The 18,325-nt window shown below is 36.9% G+C and overlaps 1 long non-coding RNA gene across 1 annotated transcript; it reads left to right on the top strand.

The window, feature by feature from the left end:
* Nucleotides 1-2,679: 2,679 nt before the first annotated feature.
* LOC139440127 (uncharacterized) lies at nt 2,680-17,883 on the top strand. Its single transcript, XR_011650186.1, has 2 exons — nt 2,680-2,713; nt 17,590-17,883. It is a non-coding gene; the product is annotated as an uncharacterized lncRNA (long non-coding RNA).
* Nucleotides 17,884-18,325: the final 442 nt, after the last annotated feature.

Here is an 18,325-nt window from a genome sequence, read left to right as displayed (position 1 = left end):
ATATTCTTTAGTGCACTTGTGTAACAGCAACTTGAGCATGAATTAAAGCCTTTCACTCAATGTCATAGAAATACCAAATATATCTCTGGATTGAATTTAGATCAGGAGGCTGGGTTGTTCAGCTGTGGCCCACATAAGCCAGGTCCCAGAGATATGATAAGTTATCTAGCACCATCTGCTAAAATTTCACACTTGTGGGAATACTTAAATGGATTTTTCCCCCTGAAATTAAAAGATTCCTTTTGTGTGTGTGTGTGTTTCTCCAGTAGATCATCTGTTGTGTAACACCTTTGTGTGTTGTGGTCAAAATAGTGAGCAGATGCATCCAATATATTCACCTAAGAAGAAGACTTGTATACTTCATGTGTGTGTTTCTGTGCATGTGTGCTTGCCGTGTGTGTTAGGCCAATCAGTGTTGTATTTCCAGACTTCCATTGACTCTAAGTGCTGAGTTAGTAAAGAGCAGCCTGTAACATTCCAAAGATACTCAGGTACTAAATATTAATAGAATTGGTTCCCAAGCTTTTTAGACAATGCGGGATAAATGATCTTTTCTTCTTATTCACAAAGCAAAATCATTTTGATTTTGGCTAAAACCACAGTTTTCAATGCCCACAATTGTTTACTGCCACCACTGCTTCTCAATAGTTCATTTCTTCATTCACTTAAGAAACATTAATAGAGCACCTATGGGGTGTCAAGTAGGCCAGGCCCAGGTCCCTGCCATCATTCGGATTTAGGAGACTTGCAACACGTCAGCAATGATAGTAAATTAGACGTCATGATAAATGCATGAACAGGATGCATGGATGCACAGGGGCTGGATATTTAAATCAGAGGCAAGAGTGTTAGGAAGGAATTTTCTAATGTAGGTAACATTTGTAATGAGCTTTGAGGAATAAGCAATAGCTAGACGAGGAAGTTGTGCTGGTGTGTATGTGTGTGTCCTTGTGCATGCATGCGTGTGGTCTGTGTGTGGGGAGGAGTGACAGCCCATTGGAAGCATGGATGGGGCATGAATGGCCTTTGGAAGCAATTGTAAGAGATCCCATACCTCCATATATTGTGCATGCTATAAAGAGGGGCTTTTTTCATTTAGCAAGGTGCACTCAGGGCTTGGAACCTAATAGGAGCTCAGGCAGTGTTTGTGAAACAAATGAGTGGCCTCAAGTCTTTAGTTAATAAGTTTGAACTTTTTCCTGAAAAGCGAGAGCAAGATCTCACAGTTGTAATGGGGCTTTGCTATGCTTTTATGAGTTTTTCCAGTGACCCTAAAGGGAAAAACCCTACCATGAAATAGCTGTTCTCATTCATCTTCTGTCATTAATAACTGATGAATCTGACACATCTCTGTTATATGGTGACATATAAAATTTGTGTCAGACATGGTTAGAGTTCAAAGACTAATCCACTGTGAAAGACTCCTAAATGAGGAACTTATAATTTTCTTTGAAGCTAAAAAATAACACTAAAATTTAAATGAAGTAATATATGTATATGTATTTTAATGTTAAGGGGTTTTAACACTTAAAAATGTGAAGACTGATGACTAATAATATTAATATTAATATTAACTGATGATAATATTAATATTTAATGCTATTAGCAATAGCATTAAAACTGATTACAAGATAAGATCTTCCCTATCAGCATTAAGCCATGAACTATGTGAAGTCACATGAGCAGAACTTGATAAAAACATTTGATTCATTTACAAGTAGTAGTTGACCAGTTACTAAAGATATTTAGGACTTTAAAACAGCGAAACTAATAAACAATTGCTATTGAAGTGAATTTCAAATGTGAGTTTCAAAGCAATATAATTATTTAAAGATCTTCATTAGGTTAGAGGATCCTGTGTTCAAAATAAAATTAATTTTAAATTGGATAAACAAAATGTGGTATATACATACAATGGAATATTATTCAGCCATGAAAAGGAATGAAGTTCTGATATAGGCTACTACATGGATGAAACTTGAAGAGATTGTCTTGTGAAATAAGCCACACACAAAAAGACAAATACTGTATGATCTTACTTACACGAAATAATTAGAATAAGCAAGTTCATAAAGTCAGAAGCTAGTATACAGGTTACCAGGGACTGGGGTGGGGACAGGGAATGTTGAGTTAATACTTCATTGGTACAGAGTTTCTGTTTGGGGTGATGGTAAGTTTTGGTAATAGATGGTGGTGATGGTAGTGCAACATTGTGAATGCAATTAACATCACTGAATCATATATTTGAATGTGGTTACAAAGAGAAATTTAGGGTTGTATATATGTTACTAGAATAAAAATTTAAAAGTAAACAAAGCTATAGCACTGTAACAACATAAACAGTGACCCCTAATGTAAGCTATGGACTATAGTTAATGGAACAATTATAATAATATTGTTTCATTAATTGTAACAAAGGTTACTAATGCAAACTGTTAATAATACGGAAAACTGTGTGTATGGGGGTGATATATGGGAACTCTGTTTTTTCTGCATGATTTTTCTGTAAACCTAAAATATCTAATAAAAATGAAAACAGGTTCTGAAGCAGATATAAAAATAGTTATTTTTCAGTAATAAAAATTAGTATGAAAAAATGAAGTTGATTTTTTAAAACTTTAATTTCTTTGAAAGATAAGACCATTTTATCTTCAGTGGTTTGCATTTTATTTTCTCTTTGCAGATATTTTCAAGAGAAAACACCTTTCTTACTGTGAGCATCATATCTCCCTTCTTTCCAAACTTGATTTAGTTTACTGGTTCTGATTCTATGCCCATTCTGTAATTTTCCCAGCCATTGCCAAGGTGGCTTTTAGATTGTTCTTTGGTCTTTTCTTTTTCTTCTTTTTTTTTAAAGGAGGTACTGGGGGATTGAACCTGACCTTGTATATGCCAAGCAGAAACTCAACCACTGCTCCACTGGTGTTTTCATATGGGTTTGTATTCATCTAATTAATCTTCCACCTCCTTTTTTCCTTTGTATTCATCATCTTAAAGACTTTTTGGTCTCAAGGGACCGAAAGTCATTCAGACTGTTTCTAGAAAAAAGAGTTTGTTGACAGGATATCAGGGTATCTCAGAGATGTTTGGAAGCAGGAAAAGAAGTACAACCACACCACACAAGGTCATGGGATTGCAAAATCAAAAGTTGAGCCTACTCTGTCTTTTTACTTGACTCTTGACTTGCTTTCCTCAGCTGAACTGCTCAGTTCTGATTTTCACATTTGCCAGCCACCTTGTGGATGCTCTGTTCCTCAATGTCTGCTTGGACATTGCTTTTTCTTGAATAGATCCAGCCCTGACTTGGATTCTTTATCTTTCAATGTCCCCTTCACTCACCCCAACCAACTTTGATCTCACTTTGGTGACTACTAAGCCTAAATTCTACATCCTCAGGTCAGGGAATCTGATTTGCTCAGTGGAATAATACAGGTGGATTCTCCTCAGGGCAGTTGCTTACTCCTCAGATTAGGTGGTGGGTATCATTTGATATGAACAGGAGGGATTCTCTGAGAATGTGTCATGGCCAGCAGGCAACAATTGGCAGTGTAAGTATGACATTCTCCCATAGCATCTTAGACACTGTTCTCAAGTGTTTTGAAAGGGCTTACCCACAGATTCTGAGCAACTGTGGTGGCTTAGGACTTCCAGGCTCCAGTGGTCTTCACTATTTTGTACCCTTCCTTAATTAAGAGTACTGCTTCTTTCTTTTTCAATGCCTAATATTTCCTACTTGACTGTGTTGGAGTGGGAACAAAGTAATAAAAATTTTGCTCCCATAAGTAATTAGATAAACTGCTCAGGTCACTCTGCCACAACCAGTCTCTCTGCCTGACAAACCATTGTGCTTCTATTGTAGCTCTCTGCTTTACCCACGCTATATTGTTAAAAAGAAGAAGAGGTACCCCAGGTACTGAAAGTAAGTTTCAAGTATTTCCAACCATGTTGAATCACAGTATTTAAAAAATTTTTTTAATTACTATTTTTTCTCTCCCTGTCCCCCCCCCCCCCATTGTCTGTTCTCTGTGTCCATTCACTGTGTGTTCTTCTGTGACTGCTTCTATCCTTATCAGCAGCACCGGGAATCTGTGTTTCTTTTTGTTGCGCCATCTTGTTGTGTCAGCTCTCCGTGTGGGCGGCGCCATTCTTGGGCAGGCTGCACTTTCTTTTGCGCTGGGCAGCTCTCCTTACAGGGTGCACTCCTTGCGCAGGGCTGCCCCTGCCTGGCACGGCACTCCTTGCCTGCATCAACACCGAGCATGGGCCAGCTCCACACGGGTCAAGGAGGCCCGAGGTTTGAACCGCGGACCTCCCATGTGGTTGGCGGATGCCCTATCCATTGGGCCAAGTCCCCTTCCCCAAATCATAGTATTTAATTCAGTTGAGAGAACATTAGAAACCTCATTTCAAGTTTATAAATTGGTCAGGAAAGTTTTCTCTCTCTTCAGTGACAGAGCATGCAAAATATGCAGTGATTTTAATCTTTGATAGTATTATGAAACTCAAAAAATAAGGTTCATTTTAGTTTTGCCTGTCCGTAAGATATACCTTGGATTCTTACAACAGAAAACAGGTTGAAAGGCTGCTTTATTCGAAGTCTGTTCTATTTTTTTCTCATGCCCTTGGGCAGCTTGGGGTCTTTCAGAATTTCCCCAATTAACATATAGCTAGATATAATAATCTAGATAGTTTCTGATGAACTTTAGAGATGCAACTGAGAAAAGAACTCCTAACTAAGAGTCTGGAGACCAAAATTTTAGACTGTGCTCTGCTTCTTAATAACTATGTGACCTTGAGGAAATCCTGTCTGCTTGCTGAGCCTCAATTTCCTAACCCATGACAAGGAATAATTGTGCTTTAATACTTCACAAGAATGTCATGAAGAAAAAATAAAATAATGTATGGGAAAGTGTTTTGTAAACTGAAAAGCAATACAGATCTGTAAGTGGATAATATTATTTATTTTATGAGCCAGTAGAAAGTAAATTCCTGGTTTCATTGCCAGGAGGATTTTCCTCACAGATCTAATTTTTAAAGCTTGGCTTTGCTCAGTTAATGAGTACTTTCCAAATAAAGAGCCCTTTTACTGCTTTGATTTTTGTGAACTTCCCTTTACTCTGATTCAAAGTCACATGGGAAGGTGCTCTTGTAAAGCCATTGTTTAATTTAGACTTTTCATACTGCGTGTATGTCCGGCAATTCTCTGGTTTCAGTCTCCAAGGAGCCTTTGAGGGCAGACCTCACTTCTTTGCCTTACATATAGTTTGGCAGCAAATGAGATGTTTTCAATAGGGGTGAAAAAACTTCTCTACGTAACCTGTCACCTCAAGGAAGAAGCACATCCTGTTCCAAAGAGGTTGCCTCAAAGCCGGTCCAAGTACCATACTGGTGTTTTTCACTTGTGACTCAGGCAGTAGCCTGGGACAAAATTTTAAAGAGAGAGCTATACATGACATTGTTGTCTTCGCAATCTGAGAAGCCACCACACAAAAGTCTTTATTTTAGTTATTTAGTCTTCTAGTCAGTTCAATTGTTTTGAAGTCGTTATGCCTTAAGTTTTTCACACTAACACATAGGAATGGTGCAAAAATGAAATGAAATGCCATTAGGTATTAGTGGATATATTTTTAATTTTATTCTTATATGTGGAGATACTGAGGCAATGGGCAATGGACTTGCTTTCCTAAAGTAGCTCCATATAAGTAAGTTAGAGACAATTATTTCAATATTTTGTGTTGAACTTCACCTGATAATTATGCTCTAATTCTTTTCTTCCTAATATTTAGTATCCAGTTGTTGGAGTCAGATTCTGGAGCAAGATAGGATTTTAAGAAATGAGGAGGCTTTTATAGTTAATTCCGTTGCTGTCGTCTAAAGCACTATGGAAAGTGCAATAGCCAAAAGCAAACCCCTCGCATCTCCTGTCTTCAACGTTTTGTATTGTATTTTCACCCAGCTCTGGGATAATAGTTTTGATACCTGAGGTTTGTCTTCTTCTACCCAGTGACCCCAACAGAGTTCCTCAATACCAGATAAACAAGCAGAACTTTCGGAGTGCCACATCTATTACTATTTTCTTCCCTCCCTTCCATCCTTATCCATTGCTCAATAATGCATATAAAAAGTCAGACCATAGAATAGAGAAATTGTCCACAGTGGTAATATGAGCTGCTTGACAACCACTTCCTGACACCCACCTCTGGGAGGTAGTAATACAGAACTGAGATTCTGATCTTTAATTCATAGCTCTGTTTTCTGTCCCCCAAAAGTGACTTTCTTTGTGAGTTACAGAGGAAAGTGAAAATTAACTGCTATTTTTAAAAATATTAAATTTTGCACCTAAAGCCAAGAAACTTTAGCATTCTAGTAGCAATAAAAACAGGATTTTGTTTTCATCATGCTTATGTATGTACTTTATTTGAAGTTTTCAGTATCTATGAGCATTATACTTTAAAATTTTAGAAAATAACTTTTATTTTTATCTATAATTTTCAAAAAGTATTTAAAACAGAATTTTAAAATTGTGTTTCTTTTGTTTAGACCTCTGAAAGAGTTCTAAATACCTACCCAATGATTAATGCCATGTCTTAAAATTTTTTGTCACCATGATGATGAAATCAATATCACTTTTAAAATTATGTATGATAGCTTTTATCTTATTTTATTTTTTTAAAGATTTATTTATTTATTTCTCATCCCCACCCCACCCCCATTGTTTTTGGGCTCGCTGTCTGCTTTCTGTGTCCATTTGCTGTGTGTGCTTTTGTGTCTGCTTGTCTTCTCTTTAGGCACACCAGGAACCAATCCTGGGACCTGCCAGAGTGGGAAAGAGGTGTTGAATCTCTTGCGCACTCAGCTCCTTGTTCTGCTGAATCTCTTATTGTCTCTCTTCTGTGTCTCTTTTCGTTACATTAGCTTGCTGCACCAGCTCTCCAGCATGGGCCAGCACTCCACATGGACCAGCTCACCACTCAGGCCAACTTACCGTGCAGGCCAGCTCCCTGCACAGGCCAGCTTGCCTTCACCAGGAGGCCCTGGGAATCAAACCCTGGACCTCCTATATGGTAGACGGGAGCCCAATTGCTTGAGCCACATCTGTTTCCCTGTATGATAGCTTTTAGATGTGCTACAATGCATGATGATTTATCAAGAATGTTTCTCGTGTTTTACCTAATTTCAATTCCATTTGATAACCCATGTTTATTCACAAAGCTACAGTATCATGGAGTTTGTAATTTTTTTATACCTCTGGTGTTTAGAAAAGGGAAGATTTCAAACTTTTCATTACTCTGAGCTCTAGCTTGGATTTTAAAAGCTATCACCAGATTTAATTTTAATATTTTTTCATTCTTTGATTATAAGAGAGTAAGCCGTTAAGGTTTAGTCAATCAGATAACTCAGTATCATGTAGCTTTTCAAATGATTCTTAATTAACTCATCTGTTTCTTTGAATATATTCAAAATAATCTCTCAGTTACTTAGAAGCTTTCGTTTTATAAATTAATATTCTCCCAATCTGCTGAAGAGAATGATTTAAATAAGAATTCTTCATGGTGTTTTCTTTGTGAAGGTATTGCATAAAGTTCCATTGGTCACACTGAATTTACAATGTTAAATAAAAGTAAGACAAGCTTAACCATGCAAAGAAAACCATCATAGCTCTAAGTAATCAAGTGGGAAGTTTGAAATACTCCCTTTTCTAATTACATGAAGTTAATGAAATTGTAAACTCTAAGATAATGTTACTTTGTGAAGAGACCTGGATCAAATTATCATGGGTAATTCTCAAATGGAATTAAAATTAGGGAGAAGGAAGTTCCAGTTGATTGCAAAATGGCCAATTCAAAGCTACAATGATCAGCTGCTTCACATTTATTGTGGTAATAGTCTGTCCTGGCATGGGTATAAATGTAATTAAGGTCTAAGATTGGGAAACATAACAGTGGCATCCTATGCCTATTTTCCTGATAAATACTGCATACAGTGGGAAACCAGGTACACCAAAAATGAGTGGATAGGAAAAGAATGAAAAGTGTAATTTGCTAAAAACAAATTACAATGATGAAAATAGATAACAGAAAATTTTGAGTGATAAATAAGAACTCATATAAGTGAACTGGAAATTCAAAGACCTAATCAGAAAACTTTTATTTAGTTCCAAAATCTAGTCTGCATTTAAATTTTCTTTCTTTTTTTCTATTTCTTATAGAAATACAAAACAAATAATTGTCTCTCAAAGGATATAAAAATTGTCATTCTCAAATAAAACTGCTACAAAGAGCAATAACTTTTACTTGGAAAATTGAGTCAGCAGAAAATAAATTTGAAAAGCCTAAGAAAAGGAAAACTCTTCTTTGTGATATCATCATGAAAAGTTCCTTTACAGCCTTAAAATAAGGCACCTACACTGACTCTAGATGCAATGGGAAAGAAACCAGAAACCTTTTCAAACATCCTTTAGTGACTGGTATTTACGTTTTTAATAGCAGTCATCATATTTCTATTGTTTTCAACAAACATTTACGGGGTGCTTATTATGTGGTAGGTGCTGGGAACACAAAGATGAATGTGCCTGATTATAACCTCAAGAAATTTACAATTTAGTAAAAGTCATAAGCCTATACAAGGAAGAAACTAAAGTTTATTGACTATCTAATATCTGTAAGATGTTTTGCTAGGACATTTACATACTTTATAATTTTTAATCCTTATGAAAGAGAATGAGGTAATACTATATTAAAAAGCTATTTTATCAATTAAGAATGTGAGCATCAGTGATTGGGGAGGCTGGAATACAATGCTAAATCTGTTTCTAGAGCTTTGATTTTTTCCACACCAGGATGCTGAAAAAATATGTTTGTATACACATACACAAATGTATATGTATTCATATACCCATACATGTATGTATGAATCATACACACACATCATTATCCAAATCAAATCCATTTTTGATGTGTTCATAATAAGTTTTGGTTAACAAGAGCCTATATTTCATCATTTTAAAGGGGAAAAATAATCATCCCAGTGCATCCTATATTCCCAAATATTACTACAATAGTCTACTACTATGCCAATCTAACAATCTCTCAGGGATTTTTTTGCATGATATAAAGCATTTAAAAATACAATGATAAATTTATTTAATACTTAGTGAATCTATTAGCGTATATGTTCGTATGCAGAATGCAATGGTAATGTGCAGTATCAGATGGAAATTATAGTTCCCTTCTGTAGTGGACTTGTACTGTATGTATAGAAACAATGAAATAATAAGTTAAAATTATACAATTCAAGTAATATTTAATAAAATAAGCCAGTACATTTAAAAATGCTTACTTACTGGTTGAAGAGTTGCCTGAGCAAGGTTGCTGGTGAACGGGGAGGAGAAAAATGGAAATGTGATCCCTATTGTAGTTTGGTGGTGAGTGAGGGTAAAAGGAGAATACCCTGGAGAGGGGGTAAATAGAACAGAAAAATGCCTGAAGTTTATCTATCCAGATTCAAGGAAGGGGTGGACCAGCTTCTCTTCTTGGCACTTGAGACTCTGGAAGTGGATGACTGTGAAGCACCTTCTGAAGTCTTTGATGAAGCAATGGGATAAAACATAAAACTCAAAGTAGACATCTATTGGCATGGACAGTCCTAATACCCTGCAACTGTACTTATAACTGTGATTTTGGAAGTGATGCTTCTGCATGTCATGACTATATATTCACTTGCAAGAGCAAGGATTTTGCTTGCAGGATCCAAAATTTAAAGTTTTAGTATTGAATTTTCATGGTTCTTCATCTTTCCCCAACCAGTAATCAAAGATGAACATTAGCTTGAATGAGTTCCTCAGATATAAATCCTTCACTTGTGGATTTTAATAGTTTTTCAGTATTTTACTGTCCACTAAATCTAACTCCCTTAGCTAAAATTTAAGATTTTTGCTTTATACCACTTCTTTGAACTCTTTCAAGTCAGCAACAAGTGGCCAAACTAGCTTCTTGTACACTCCACTCCTTATTTATTGTGATTCTCTTTTCCGAGCCTGACTAATGAGTCTAAGGGCCTCTTCTTCAGTATGGCATGGAACACATCTCATATGCCTTCTCAGATTCTCTTGGCCTTACCTCCATCCCATGGGCCAATAGCCACATGTCTTGGTAAAATTTCAGGATTCTTGATGGACACCATGCCCTAGGGACTCATCTTCCCAGGTGATGGGGGCAGGTGACACAACGCAGAAATCCAAAGGAGATGAGAAGGAACTAGAAAGGTAAGGTCCAGTTCCTTTCTTTCCTTCAATGGACTAATCTAAGGCATAGTTTCTCAGCCTTTCCAGAGACGTATCATGTGACTCAATGGTTGCATCTGCTTACAATTGCCTGTGTCTTCTTGCAGCACATTTTACAGCAGTAACATTTGTATCATATCATCTTATATTGTTTCAGATCCTTCACTTCCCCTCTTCCCTTTTCCTTCACTCATGCTGCTCTGGTATTACACCTCCTCAAAGAATATTAACACTTACATTGCCAGAGTTGGTTTCCAGGTCCTTGGTCACATCGTATGAAAGAATTCAGAGATGCACCACAGTTATAAGAAAGTTAGAAAAAGAGTTTAATAAGGGGAAAGCCCACACTCAGACATGAGTCAGGGTGTGCTCAAAGCCCTGGTCTGGGGTTCCCGGTTTTATGGGCTATCATAGAGGGTTAGGGTCTGCATTGATTGGCTTCTTTGAGACAAAGTAGGAGAGATTCATTGGGTAGTTTGATTTTTAGGGGTTGCTCTCTGGTGGTGGTTGACTTCTGGCTGCTGTCCACAAGCTCTGCTGGGGTTTGCTGTGTGAGGTGAAATGACAGTGGATGGGTAGTGGTGGTGGTAACCCTCCTGCCCCAAGCTGCCTTCTGATAACACGGCTGCTGGGTGAATGCTGCATGCTGTTCCCTGATAACCTGCTTGTGCAAGTCAGCAGGCTGTTGCCTCAGCATCTCTTATTAGGTGGGGTTTGTGTAGCTCATTGAGTTTTTGGCCCTCCTCCTTAAGTCCCTATTCTATCCTGCCTCACCTAACCTGCACTGTGGACGTTGTTCTCTATGCAATCCAGACTAAGGCAGATACCAAAACTCTTTCATAAAATTTCCAATAAAGCTATTTGTAATGGTTAATTTCATGTGTCAGCTTGGCTAGGTTTTAGTGTCCAGTTTAGATCCTTGCTTTAGTGTCAAACAAGCACTGGTGTGATTGTTAATGTGAGAATATTTTGTAAATGGCTTTAAATCATTAGTCAGTTGATTTCATCTATGACTGATTACATCTACAATCAAAAAAGGAGATTGTCAGGAATGAGAGGAGTTTTGTCCAATGCAAACTGGAGGACTTAAAGAGGAATTGAGGATTTCAGTAGTTAGAAAGAAAAATTTTTCTCTCTATTTCAGCCAGTCAGCTTCTCCTGTGAATTACCTTCATCAAATTTCCAACTTGAAGCCTGCCCTTTCTAATTTGAACTTGCCAATGCCCATGGGAGCTTGAGCCAATTCCCATAACAACTCTCTTAATATTTACACATATATTTATGTATCTCCTGTCAGTTCTGTTTTTTGGAGAACCCTAATTACTGTGTTATCTCTGTCAGCCTTCTACACTAGATACTACATGTCAAGATGACACATTGACCCACAGGCTGCAAAAATGACATGATATTGGAAGGCAAAAAGACTACTAAGATATTATTACCATAACAACATTACTAAAAGAATGTCTGAGAGTATTGTCTATTATGAGATGGCCTTGTTCGTAAGATTTTCCTTTGTATATTCTTTGATCAACATTGACAGCTTGCCTCTCATATAATTATTAAAATATTTCCTTTATCTCTCTTTATTTTACTTTATTACTATGATTTGTATATCATATAATTCACTTTTCAACACTTGTCTAAAGGTCTCAGGTTTTGAAAATTTTAGCTTAACATCGACTTTCCAATATTCATCTAAAATCCTCTTTAAATGTATTATGTCCTTGTGCTGTTTTTCACTTCTTTTGAAATGCCTGTGACATTCATTTTTAAAAAGCCCATTTCATTGCAATTAAAAATTTCCCTGTAGTGTAAACACTTTAATGGAAGTGTTCTACTGCAGAGAAGCAGTGGAGCTGCTTCATCCATGCTCTTCACATTATGCAATGTTACACTCTCTTAAGTCTCAAATCTTTTGACCTATTGTGGACTTAAAAAACTATTTATTATAAAAGTTGTGAGTTTACCAAACAGGGAAGCATAACAGACAGGATTCCCATACACCACCCCTCTACCAACATCTTGCTTTGGTGTGAAACATTTATTATGATTGATAAAAGTGCTTCCAAGGATTTCTACGACCTGTAGTCTGCAGTTTATATAGGTTTATTTTCCCCACAATTAACAGCATGTATTAGTATTTTATATTTGCTGTAATTCATGAAAGAATGTTCTCATATAGTACTGTTTACCACCACAGGGTTCACTGTTTTACATTCCCATGCCTTGTACAATGCGTCCATAGTGTGCACTCAGTGGCTCTCAGTTTCATCAATGTTGTGTTGTCATCACCTCTGTCAATTTTAGAACGTTTTCATTACTCCAGAAAGAAAAACCCCATCCCCCAGAAACCCCCTTATTGTTGACCTTTAGCCTTGATATAGTACTTCCGTTGACACTGATGCAAAAATGCATATTATTAACAACATTACTGTTAATTCTAGTCCATATTACATTAATTATATTTTACCCTGTATCACCATATTCTTAACACCTTGTAATAGTGAGATACATTTGTGGAATAAATGAATATTGTTGAATTTGTGCTACTGTCTACAAAGCTCATCCACCACTGAGCACACTAAGTTATACAATTCCAAACTTACCCTCTAGCTTTCTTTCTATTGACTATTCCGAGACTACTCCTAGACTACCCCTTTCAGCCACCTCACCTTTCTAAATCAGAGGCGTTAGTTATAGTCACTCTAACGTTTTACGATCAACTCTTCTTGTTTTCTAATTCCACGCCTTTATTTCGTATCCCTTCTTCCTCACCTCCTTGAGGATATTCAATGCCTTTTTCTGTTTCACACGCTTCTCAATGGCTTACCATGCTGATTGTGACCATTAATTTATTATGCCAAGATATTGCTCTAATTTTTAAAAAATAATGTACTGTCTCGAGTAATATGTTGAAACTATCTAAAACAAACAGCACTTAGGGAAATAATTATATGGTAATTTACACATGAATAGCCAAACTTTTGATTTGATATGTGTGTTCACATTTCTATTTTTCTTCAGATGGGTGGCTTTTCTAGGCCTCTTAGATTTACTTGCCTTCTTTATAAGCTTTTCTGCTTTCTGAGATAACATTTTCACTTAAAAATGTAGGGAATATGATGATTGACTAAATAATAGGTTTATGAGAAGCCTGGAGGAACAAGCTGAGACATTCTTTTGCCTGGTATCTTGTGCAGCTTGAACATTTTCATTAGTAAGCTGCAATTGTTCAATAAAGTGGAGTTTGAATTTAGACAGTGAATTCTGTGTGAAAAAGTGTTTGCACTTCATTTGGGCAAATATATTGGTAGTGAGAAAGTAAGTTGGCACAATAATTTTGTAGGGCGATATTGCATTAAAATTTTTATGTAGGCATTTTATAGTAAATCCATTTCTGGGAATTTACCTTTAAAGATACATACATAAAAAATACATTGTCATTGCTTTGTTATTTGTAATAGAGAAATTTGGAAATAAATTAAATGTCCATTAATAGGGGATTAAATAACCATAGCAATTTAAATACGGAATACTATGCAGCAATTAAGGGGAGTGAGGTAGTTCTACCAACAAGGAAGGATGACCAAAACATATTGCTAATTGAAAAAATAAAATTTTAAAAGAATATGCACAAAGTGAAACAACTGTGTAGAAGAAGAATATATATACATATGTTTTTATATTTGCATAGATATCTAAGAATACACAATAACTTTGGTTACTTCTAGGGAGTTGCAATGATTGGGTGGGACAGTAGAGAGAAGGATGCATTTGACTTTATATTCTATGCCTTTTGACTATATTTATTACTATCACAATAATATTTTTAAAAAATGAGGAATAAAAATAATTTTTTTCAAAGAAAAGCTATTGGTAACCGTCTACTTGGACATTAAAATTGTTTCTGAAAAAAACTTTAATGGGGGACAAGAAATGAAAAACTTATTTATAAGACTATTTGAAATATGCATTTCCAGTGAAATTAGTCTATCTAATTATATGTTCCTGGTTCTCAAACAAAGAAATATTACTTCAGGGGACTTTCTAAAAATTCATATAACCTGAAATATAATTTAAATTAGCTCATTGAATATCACCATTGTTGGTGAACTTGAGTGTTAATAGCCTGTATTATGTATTGTCCAGAGTTAACGTGTTCTCTGCTGATTTGGCATTGTTTTCATCTTAGAGCTATTTGATACAGAGTTTACTCATCAGTAGTCAAAGATGTTTCTGATGAATTTCTTCCTCAAATATAATCTGGAAAAGAGCATGCTATAGCATTACGAGATATTTTTGAGTTCGTTTTTGCAATAAAGTTCTCATAATCTCATTAAAAAACTGAATTTTAACAATTAAGGAATAACAAATACCCTCAGGTAGTGAGTGTCTTTATTTCTTGGCTAGCATTCTGATAGCTACTATCTTGTTGGACCATGTTTCTGTATCTAAATTTATTTTAGCTACTGATTTGAAGTACCTTGGAGGCAAGGATGGTGTAGTCTTTTACCCTACAGCTGGCATGGAAGGTATCTAACAACCACAGAAGTTGAAACAGAGCTTTCAGAGGTCCTTTTTTGTTTACAGTTCACCAGTATGATATATTTAAAATATTCAGTAGTCTCAATGTGTCTCTGTGCCTCAAATCTCTTACAGATATTTGTTGAAAAATCAGGAGCCAACACAGGGTCAAGTTTTTGAGATTTGTCTCTATCTCAAAATGGGAAAGCTGATGCATCACCTCCTCCTTTTTTTAGTATATGTGCTGCCGAAGCGAGCACTCACTCCTCCTTGTACCTGATCTTTTTGTGGGCAATCAGCTTCTCTCTGATAGTCTTAACTCCTTTTTCCTTACCATTCTCAACCAATGGGTCACCAAGATCTGCCTTTGTACCTCTTACATATCTCAGGGGATCCAACCCTTCTTTCATGACTGCCCTTGATTCCGACTTTCTCTGAGGCCTATTCTGAGTGTAAGGCCTAGGTGTAATGGTCTTTCCACAGCCCATGAGTGGGGTAGCACTCCCATCTCTGCACAGCCACGATAAGCTGTGGCACATAGTAGGCATTTAATCAACATTTGCATCATGCTTGCAAGGTACTAGTCTTAAATCAACACGTATTTATTGAACATCCATAATGTGCTATGGAACACATGGACAAGATGCTATTAAAATCTAAGATGCTAGATTCTTAAAATCTAAATGACGACACAAGTAAGAAACCATTGTGGTACACAAGAATATACGAAGTGTCGCAAGGCAGTCTAGCATTAAGCACTAGATTTGTTATATAGGACATAATTGTTAGAAGTTCAGAGGAGAAATTGGCCATTGTGGCCTACAGTGGTCTGTAAAGACTATGGAGGAAGAGAGATCTGAGCCTGGTCTTAATGAGAAAGTCATCTTTTTTAAGGATAGAGAAGTCATCCAAAGCTGAAGGGAAAGATCAGACAAGAAAAGATGCCAGCAGAGTGGGGAGAGAGAGTAGTCCAATCTCCTTGGAGCAGAGTTTTCCTGTAGAATATTTTTTACTTTCTTTTGGGGTAGGGGAGCATTGGTAACTTTACGAATTTGATAAGAACTTTGAACTAATCTCCAAAACAATGACCATGTAAAGGAAAATGCAAAATCTTTCTTTTTTTTTTGAGTTTAAGCACATGGGCAACAGGAGGGATCCCGGTGGGGTTCATAGAGCCCTCTACTTAAGAACCACTTTTCAAGAGAGATTAATGGAAGAAAAGCCTTGTAAAGAATAGGGTTTTAGAAAGCCTTAGTTTTGGAGAGCCTACAGAAGTAGGAAAATCTTGAAAGAAATTCCTGTTTCTCCTTTGACCCTTTCATCTATCAAATGATGATAATGATGAGAACTTCCTCCCTCAATTTTTGTGGTGATTAGCAGTGATGATATAGAAAATACACTATATAGAGCATATGATATTTATTTATTCTACAGGGAAGATAAGGAGCCTGAAGATTTTTCATGAAAGCAAAACACACTTAAAATGGGATTTTAGAAACTTGTTGGCAGTCTGCACAATGGAATGAGATAGGAAGATGCTATAACCATGGAATATAGAAGACATCCAGCATGAAATGAGTAGATCATAAATAACACTCTCAGTATGGGTGAGAGCAAGGCCTTTTTTCATAGAGAAGAAATGTCCCACACAAAGGAGTTAGCACTTAAAAGTATTTCTTCCTGTAAGTGGTCACTTTTCTCAGGAGTTTACCCCCACTTAGTAATTTAGAAAGGCACGGTTGAAATCAACATAAATGTTCACTTAAAATAGTCAAGACATAACTGTGACTGACGTTGGTAGACCATGTGACAGAATTGTCATAGCAATAAACACTCTTTCCGGGAGTTTCAGACTAAATTGCATAGAAAGGCAGATTAAGCTCATGTTCCCAAGAGTAATGCCATGTGCTTGATTTCTAGGTGGGAAAGTCAGCTTCTTTTTGCTCCTCTCATTCTTAACCACTCCCTTATGGATTATAATGCAGTCATCTGCAGGTCCTAACAACAGGCCAGTCCATCCTCTTTCCTCTGTTTCTACTATGCTTAATTCAGACCTTTAACATTCTCTTTGGCAATTGCATCAGCTTCCTAAAAGGGCCCTCGGCCTCCAACCCTTTCCCCATTTAACATAGTCTCTGTTGTGCAGCCAGAATGCGTTTTCAAAAATTCAAATACAATGACATCTCACTCCTGCCTTAAACTAATCACTGACTCTTCAAGTCCTACAGGATCAAGTCTGCAGCCCTTAGGATGGCTTAAATCTCACCGTCTACCTAGTTCCCCAGCCTTATCCAAACATTCCTGTCCAAAGGCTGCTCAACCTCTATCTACTCTGCTCTTCTAGAGGCTGCCATCTTGGCTGAGGATGCTATTGCTCTTTCTCTTTTCATTGTAAAATTTACACTCATTTTACTTTAGAGTTAGTTGTAACTTTAATACATGAACATAACTTAATCATGCCAACCACACCAAAAGGCTGTCCCTCCTCTACCCGTCTTGGTTCCCTGTGTTACTCCCCGGAAACAACCAGTTTCAACCTTAGATATTTCTGGTCTTTCTCTCTCCCTCTCTCTCTATATGTTTAGAGGATGTCTCAATTCTAAAAATAAGAAAATTTGTACGTATATTCCATATATAAAAAAGCTTATATGTAATTTTTCTGATTTAAAAAATGGAGACATCCTTTAAAAATACTCCTGTAGAAAATTAAGATTTAGCTCCCTTGACCTCTTTTTCTGCAAAATACATTCACCTTCAGCTTTGGGTTTTTGTCTCCTCAGAGTTCCCTGGTGCTGCCCATCTCCCAGACTGTGTTGCTGCTCCCAAGAGACAACCAATCCCTTGCCATGACAGTGCTGGGAAAGAACCAGAAACTTTGAGCATGAAGTGAGTTGGCCCAGCTGTGCAGCTGGGATGAGAGATAAAAGGGAAGGAAAGGCGACATCAAGATTTTGGCTGGAGCCTAAAAAAGAAGCTGCCAAATATTGAGACCAGGAGAACTATAGGCGGAGCAGGGTATTTTTATTTTTATTTTTATTTGGGGAGGGGTGAATAAATTGGAACTTTGGAATTGAGCACTGGAAGTGTGACATGGCTGTTTGACATCCGAATCTAAATTGGCAGGTGATATTTAGGTCTGCACTTTGAAGGGAGGTATGCAGGCTGGATATATAGATGTGGAAGCTTTTGGAATATAGGTGGTCCATAAAGCCATCGGACTGAATGAAAGGACCTAAGGGGGTAGGTGTAATCCCAAAGAAAAGAGATCCCGTAGCAGCATCTGGGGGTACTGCCCACAGAGATTAAAGAGAGAATGAAAAACAGCTGAAGAGATTGGGAGGGCGTGGCCAGAAAGGTAAACGGGAAAGCAGGAATGTGTGAAGGTCCAGAAGGCAAGCAAGGAAAGTTTTCCATGGAAAAGGGAGTGATCAACCCTGTCAAATGCATCAAAGAAAGACGAGGACTGAGAAATGACCTTTCTACTGATCATCTTGTTAAGAGGAGTTACAGTGGAGT

The sequence above is a fragment of the Dasypus novemcinctus genome, chromosome 12 (genome assembly GCF_030445035.2).
Source record: "Dasypus novemcinctus isolate mDasNov1 chromosome 12, mDasNov1.1.hap2, whole genome shotgun sequence".
Lineage (NCBI taxonomy): Eukaryota > Metazoa > Chordata > Mammalia > Cingulata > Dasypodidae > Dasypus > Dasypus novemcinctus.
This window is presented reverse-complemented; position numbering and strand designations above follow the sequence as displayed.